At 42.9% G+C, this 8370-nt stretch overlaps 1 non-coding gene across 1 annotated transcript; it reads right to left on the reverse strand.

The window, feature by feature from the left end:
• Positions 1-8079: 8079 nt before the first annotated feature.
• On the reverse strand, positions 8080-8142 carry LOC112853819 (U7 small nuclear RNA). The gene has a single exon (XR_003222943.1). It is a non-coding gene; the product is annotated as a U7 small nuclear RNA (small nuclear RNA).
• Positions 8143-8370: the final 228 nt, after the last annotated feature.

Consider the following 8370-nt stretch of genomic DNA (forward strand, 5'->3'; position numbering starts at 1 on the left):
TAGACAAATAATGGTGGTACATAATCCGAATTAAAGAAGGATAAGAGAAAATACCCAAAAAAAAAAAAAAGATAGCTTTTTCATGTTTTATGATTAGCCCATATTGGGTTATATGGTTCTAATTTGTTTCTATAACTTTACTAAAGACTTCTGGATATTCTCCTCATAAAGCTCTATTTGTGGAGAGCTTAAAAAAAAATCAGAAAGTAAACCATTTACAAGGGAGAATTTTCTATGTGGTTGGTCACAGTCTAATTTTTGCCCAAACGAAGGCTCTTTTTCCAGGCCTATTTAGCTATTGGAACAAACCTGGGTGCCTCAGCCGTAGACATTTATTTTGTCTAATAAAAACATTGTGGCATTTGCCTAACATATTTCAATACCCAGGAGATTTTCAGTTATTTATTTATTTGTGTGTTTATTTATCCGCTCCTATTTCTGAAAAACGTAATAAAAAACCCCAGAAGATAACACCAGAGAAGCATATGTTGAAACTGTCCCATCTCATGGCCCTTGGTATGTGTACCAAGGAACAAATGTGCCCGGTCTTTCTCTGCATGTGATGCACCAGAGGCTCCTTGAAAAGCTGAGAGACGCAGAGATCGGTGGCTTCTGGTGGGAAAACCACGGTTTGGCACCCATGGCCTCTTCTTCCCTGGGAGTAGTGGTTTAATTCATGGTGTTGGAAAAGTGAGCTAAACGCAGACACTGCTGAGTAGGAGGGGGCGGCCTAAAGGTCCAACCTAGGGTTTGGGGCCTTAACCCCATAGGAATTCAAGAGAAAAATGGTGCGGCTGCCCAGCCCCTTTGGTGCTTTCTCTTCTCTTGTGAGTTAAGATTAGTTACAAGTGCTTCTCAATCTCTTGTCCTCTCACAACACATTGCAAATGCTATTTGAATAAGAACACTGAGGAGTATGACTGCAGGTCCTTAGACCAGAGGTACTAGTTCAAAGAGCTCAATCCTTCCTTCCCTCCTCCCCATTCACAATGGCTAACGAGATCCATTGTCTCTCTCTCTCTCTCTCTTTTTCTTTCTCTTTCTTTCTTTCTTTCTTTCTTTCTTTCCTTCTCTTCCTTTCTTCCTCTCTTCTTTCCTCTCTCTTTCTTTCTCTTTCCTTCCTTCCTTCCTCTTTCCCTTTCTTTTTCTTTTCTTTCTTTCCTTTTCTTTCTTTCTTTCTTTCTTTCTTTCTTTCTTTCTTTCTTTCTTTCTTTCCCCTTTTTTCCCAGCCTAATTAACATACAGTGTCACACTAGTTTCAGGTGTGCAATATAATGATTCAACAATTCTGTATGTTATTCATCAAGATAAGTGCACTGTTGATCCTTGTCACCTATTTCACCCATCCCCCCACTCACCTCCTCTCTGGGAACCACCAGTTTGTTCTCTATAGTTAAGAGTCTGGTATGCTTTTGTTTGTCTCTCTTTTGTTGTTCTGGTTCATTTTGTTTCTTAAATTCCACATATGAGTGAAATCATATGCTATTTGTCTTTCTCTGACCAACTAATTTTCCTGGTGGTCATGTGGCCCATCCCTGGTGCATTGGGAGGACAACTTAATTTGGGTCCCAGGGAAGAAGGAAGAGAGGATAGCAGAATACATAAATGTCTAACTACAGTGCAGGTTAGTATTAGAAATAATATCGATAAATCCCCATCTTTATCATGTTTTAGTGATTCCTTTCGACTTAAAAGACAGTACCAGTCTTGGGCTGAAGTTAGAGAGAAGAGACAAAAAACTGCCTCTGGCTACCCAGTCCTTGGCAGTTTCCTACAGTAAGCAAGTCATGCCAAAGTCTGGTCTTCAGCTTCAGCAGATCTGGACATGTTAGGGTTTTTTCAGCATACCCAGATGCAGGAGTTCTGGTTCACATTAACCAACCTCATAAGAGACTGATGGATAAACCACAACATCACTTTAAAAGTTTCTAATAGAAGCTATTTTTTTTTCTTATGGTTGGAAATTCAAAGTTTATCATCTACATTGCCCACTTCTCAACATCAGGAAAGTCCATCTGGAACCAGAAGATTGTTTGAGATGCACAGAATCAACACACAGAGGGATGGCTGGATTGGCTCTAGAGAGACTTTAATTAGGCCATGAATGAAGTCTCATTGCCGTACTGTGGAGTATATCCCTCTGTAGTGATCTCGATGCTCATAAATGCTAGATCCCATGTGTTAGGCCCTGGATAATACTGGATAAACACAATTCTTTCCCTCTACCTTAAAAGAATCTTAACGGGCCGTATTCTATGATACAGTATAACTGACCAGCTTAGTAAAATCACATTCTGGTCACATCCCTGAAATTCTAAGCAAGTCATTTCAAGTGGTATGGATGGTCTTTCAGACCTTTTTTTTTTTTTTAAGTTTATTTATTTATTTATTTATTTATTTATTTTTCAATGTTTATTTATTTTTGGGACAGAGAGAGACAGAGCATGAACGGGGGAGGGGCAGAGAGAGAGAGAGGGAGACACAGAATCGGAAACAGGCTCCAGGCTCCGAGCCATCAGCCCAGAGCCTGACGCGGGGCTCGAACTCACGGACCGCGAGATCGTGACCTGGCTGAAGTCGGATGCTTAACCGACTGCGCCACCCAGGCGCCCCAAGTTTATTTATTTTGAGAGAGGTGTGGGGGTGGGGGGGCATGAGCAGGGGAAGGGCAGAGAGAGAGAGGAAAAGAGAGAGAATCCCAAGGAAGCTCTGAACTGTCAGCATGCAGCCCATGAGGGGCTTGAACCATGAGCCCTGAGATCATGACCTGAGCCAAAACAGAGTCGGAAGGCTTAACCGACTGAGCCGCCCAGGCACCCCTGGACCTTCCTTCTCAAGTGACTCATACAGCTGGTGCTACCAGTTATGTATGCATTCTGAGTGTTGTGAAGTTGATATTTTCAAGTTCAAGGGGAGTATCTTATTTCACTTTACCAGCATCCTCCGGTGATAGGTAATGAGAACAGACAATAGGGTCCGTTCTCACCTGACTATATGTGGGTCAGTACTTTCTAATAAAAACTGTGCAGGTTGAAAAAAAATCAGCTATAACTATAGCTCCTTAATTCAGCTTACTTGGGGAAAAGACTAACTTGAATTAGCAAAAGTCTTAATCACAGCTTTTGTTTTTTTTAAGCTCTGACTTAATGAAAAAGAGTCTGAATTAGAATGAATTCTCGATTCTGCTTCTCTCCTCCATTCACTTTGGCCGAGACCATTAACCTCTCCAGGTCCCATCTCTTCATCTGTTTTATAATGAGGATATTGAGCCAACTTGCGTCCGGGGGCCCTCCCTGTGTTTACTTCCTTTAATGTGTGTATCCGAAGCCTTCAGGCAGAAGGACTGCCATTTTTAGGCCAGCAAGAGTACTAATTAGAGGATCCTGCCCCAGTGTAACACAACTTTTCATCCCTGAAACTCTCAGAAGTGTAATGACAACAAAAACAACAGACACGAAGTTCCTAAATTAATTCTGTGTTTTCCTTTAAGAATATACAGCATCTCAGGACGCCTGGGTGGTTCAGTCAGTTGAGCATCTGACTCTTGATTTCAGCTCAGGTCATTATCCCAAGATTGTGGGATCGAGCCCCATGTTGGGCTCCACCCTGAATGTGGAGCCTACTTAAGGTTCTCTCTCTCTCCCTCTGCCCCTCTCCCTCCCCCCACTTCCCACACCATCTCAAATTAGGCTTGCATGAATGCCAATTATTCAAAAACCTTTCTTGACCACATATTACTTATTTGGGTTTGGGAGGCGGAGGGGGGGTCACAGAGGTGAAAGCCCCATGGTCTCTGCCCTCAGAGCTCAGACGCAGCAGGGAATATAGCAGGTCACATCTGCTCTGTAATATGGTACCAAGTGGGTCTTATTATATGAAACCCCCTGACAAAGCACCCAAAAATGGAGCGATCTACTCTGCCTAAAAAGGAAAAGGAAAAAGAAGACTTCCTGGAGGCGGTGACATCAAACCAGCTCTGAAGGATAAAGTAGAGAAAAATAGAGGCTGCAACAGGGGACAGGGTAATCCAGAGGGTGAATTGAGAGCGGGAAGGATTGCCATCAGATGAAGCTGGAAACGAGACTAGGAATGCGAGGGGGCTTTGAATGATACACAAAAGCATTTGGACTTCACCTTTAACCGGGAGAGTTCAATGATCAGATTAGTATTTTGAGGAGGTCAAAGTGTTGTGGTGAGAGGTTTTGAACAGGGAAAATCTGGAGGCAAGAAGAACAGCCTGGAGACTATTATAATAGGCCAGGTGGCAAGGGATGCAGGCCTGTGTTAAGATAGTACCAGGAGAGATGGATTTGGAAGACATCCCAGAGGAAGAAGAACCCACAGGAACGTGGCAGCTAATTGAATGTGAGAGATAACAGATAAGGGGAGCATGAAAATAAGACTCTTGTGGGTTTTTATGAGATTGGTGGGGTCCGGTGGGCAGTGGTCTCCTCTACGCTAACAGACATGGATAAGCTGTGCTATACAGAGCGTGGGGCTTACGAAAGGTGAGTGATCTGTAGACTGGCTGCATTTGGAAAACCACAAAGGCACTATAAATAGAACCCACAAACAAAAGGCTTTACGTGGCATAGACTTTACATGGCAGTGAGGTATTAATGACGTAAGAAAATTACAATGACTCAAAGGAATGTTGAGCTTTGGGGAAAATGTGTTTTTGAGAGTTTGAAGTTATAGCTTGTTTAGAGTTATGTTTGCTTGCTTGTGTGTGCCATTTTGGTATGTGGTGGTGTGTATGGGTGTGCTTAGTGCTTTTTGCATGCTTCTTGTTTGCATAAGACCGTCTTGAACCGTAAAATGGAAATGATGTAATAACGACACAATGGTGTGACAAAGGGAGGAGAAGCAATCAAAGTTGGCAAGCCAGTTTCATTCACCAATGTGCCTTCTTGCCCCCACGGAAAATGACTACAGAGCAAGTACACTGTAGCATGCACTAAAATATTTTGCATTTCTATACACAAACAAGATGCAAAATAGATTATTTTATTTTATTTTTAAATGTTTGTTTATTTTTAAGAAAGAGCGTGAGCAGGAGAGGGAGGGGGGCAGAGAGAGCGAGGGACAGAATATCTGAAGCAGGCTCTGTGCTGACAACACAGAGCCCAATGAGGGCCTCAAACTCATGAATCCTGAGATCATGACCTGAGCTGAAGTTGGATGCTCAACCAACTGAGCCACCCGGGTGCCTCACAAAATAGATTCTTTTAAAATTAATTTTGCCAGAGACATGTAATGAATGATTCAATAAGCCACTGTTCTAAGTGATTGTTCTAATAATCGTGATTATCCTACTCAATCTCACATCAGTGAGGATTATTGTTTCTATTTAACAGGTGAGAAACTGAGGCATAGAGAGGTGCCAGAAGTTAACCAAGATCATGTAGCTTATAAGCAGAAAGACTAGGGTTTGAGCCAGGCAATCTAACCCCAGAATTTATGAACCTAGCCTCTCTGCTACGTTATCTCCATTTAAATATGACTACATATTTTGCAATATTTGCAATGAATAGCAGTATTAAATATAGAACCTTTCCTGACATGGGGAAGTATAGAGCCTGTAATTTTGTGAGTAAAGAAAGCTGTGAAACTATGTATAGACTAATTCTTCTAAAAACTATGTTCCATATATTACACCTGCATACACATAGGCATAGGAAAAAAATATCTACCCATAGTTTACCGTGAGTATCTCTGTGTAGTGGAATTATTGGAGATTTGTATTTTCTACTTAATAATTTTCTGCATTTTTCAGGTTTTCTAAGATAAACTTGAAAAGTTGTATTTGAATTTCCCGTTTCCAGGCCAACCTGCAAAGAGCTGGAAAATGGTCACCCCTGTCCTCCCAACGAGAAGAAAGTGGAACAAGCTAAAATTCAGTGACTCTTCTGGGATCCACCAGAGAACTGAGGTCGCAGAGCAAACTGCTGTCCCCAAAACTGGAGAGACAGACAGACAGACACAGAGAATCACAGCTGACATGGAACAGAAGTGCACAGCCGGAGCCAGCATCTGTAGGAACACTTAGACTATAATGGACCAATTACTGGAGGCTCTGAGTGCTCTAGACTGGGGGTTAAGAACTTCTGCGGGGCCTGGTCCCAAAGGCCTCCCACCCGCTTTCCTGAGTTTTAAACTCCAGGAGCCCTACCAGGCTCCCACAGTGAAGATGGGTGGAAAATCCCCTCCTGCTTCCGGTTGGGGAGTGGGAGTGAAGGAGTAAACATTTGTAAAGAAGCCCAAAGCATTCTATTCTCCTCAGAAAAGCCTGCCCTCGAGAGAAACTGTAACCGGATGTCACCGAGGGGGGTTTTGCCAGAACGTAACCAACCAGGGGAAGGGAAATCCCCAACTCTGGCTCCCTGGAAGGAAGACCTAAGGACAGGACCGAGAAACACTTTCCCTGCCCCCACACCTTCCCACCACATCAATCAGGGCTTCTGTATAATAACGGTGATTACAGACCTGCAGGCCTGTGACCCCATTTAAGGAGTCTCTAGGAAAACCCAGAGACAATGGGGCAGACAAAAACAGTGACCCCAGAGGGAATTTCGCCCTCTGATGCCATAGATACAGCAAAGGGTAAACACAGCCTAACTGCTGGCCAGATTCACACAAAACCTCATGTCAAAAGTCTAACTATCTCAGTTTCTTTCACTCCATATATCATGTCCAGCTTTCAACGACAACAACAAAATGCAAGGCGTAATTTAAGGCACAAACCACGGTCTGAAGTGACAAAGCAAGCCTCAGAACCAGACTCCAACGTGACAGAGTTGAGAATTATCAGAATAGGAATTTAGAAATAACAGTGGTCAATATGTTAAGGGCTCTAACAGGAAAAGGAGACAACACGGAAGGTGGGTGATGTAAACAGAGAGATGGAAACTCAAAGAAAGAGTCAAAAGTAAATGCCAGAAAGCTAAAACACTGTAACAAAAATGAAGAATGTCTTTGATGGGCTCCTCAGGGAACTGGACACAGCTAAGGAAAGAATTGGTGAGCTTGAAGATACGTCAGTAAAAACTTCCAAAGCTGTAATGCAAGGAGAAAAAAAAATTGAAAAGGCAGAACAGACTATCCAAGAACTGGGTGACAATTGAAAAAAATGTTTAAGTAATAGTGAGAGAATTTTCCAAAATTAATGACACCAAACCACAGATGCAGGGAGCTGAGAGAACACCAAGTAAGATAAATACCAAAAATTCGACACCTACACATATCATATTCAAACTGTAGGAAATCAAAAACAAAGAGGAAATCTTGAAAGAAGCCAGAGATTTATTTTTTGTTAACTTACCTGCAGAGGAACAAGGACAAGAATTATATCAGACCCCCTTTCAGAAACCATGCAAGAGGAGAGTGGAGTGAACTATTTTCAATGTTGAAAGAAAAATCTACCAAACTAGAATTCTCTACCGCATGAAATGATCCTTCCAACGTCAAGTCATGACTTTCTCAGACAAATAAAAATTAAGGAAATTTGTCACAAGTAGACCTGCCTTGCAGGAAAGGTTACAAGAAATCCTTTGAAAAGATGGACAACGATCTAGGTCAGAAACTCAGATCTGCGTAAAGCAAGGGAGAACATCGGAGAAGGAATGGAAGAAGTAAGCCAAGAGCCCCTACTCACACTAAAGAGGCAGGAGCCCACAGTTACCTACCACTGTCACCACCACTGCCAAGGTCAGAGCTCTGTGAGGGCAGGGCACACTCTGCTGCTACAAGTGCTAGAACTGCCCTGACCGAGTAGGCACCCAGGAGCTTCTGGAAGCTCCATCAGAAGCAGGAAACAAAAAATGGCTTCTTTTCTCTTTCGTTCAACCCCCATCAGTCTCCCGCGGATAACTGGGATGGTCTACCCTTTGGTTACCAGGCACTCCCCTCATCACTCTACCGCGTAACAAGGACAGGGACAGCATCACGCATCTGCCCAACGTCATGCAACTATTCCAGCTAAGACGAAGACACCCTCACCCTCTTCCTAAGAAGGGAAAGCGCAAAATCCTATCCGCTACCATAGCCACCTCTGGGAGATACAACTTCTTTTTGGGGGTGGGGGGTCTTCCGGTAAAGACCGGAAAACCTGCTAGACAAATTCTAAAAGAGCTGTTAACACTAACACGGGGAGATACTACTTCTGCTTCCAGTTCAGCCACAGTCTTGACTTACTATATTCTATAATCAAAAGACTGAATTGTAAAGTTAACAGCCACCAACGAAAATGACAGACCTGGAGCCTGATGGACCAAACCAGAAGAGAGAAAGGATGCCAACAAGCGCCAACATTTTCTATATAAAATAGAAGGAAGGAGGGAAGAAATCGGTTTTATACGTTTAGGGCTTGTG

The sequence above is a fragment of the Puma concolor genome, chromosome B2 (genome assembly GCF_028749965.1).
Source record: "Puma concolor isolate L17-30 chromosome B2, mPumCon1.1.hap2, whole genome shotgun sequence".
NCBI classification, from domain to species: domain Eukaryota; kingdom Metazoa; phylum Chordata; class Mammalia; order Carnivora; family Felidae; genus Puma; species Puma concolor.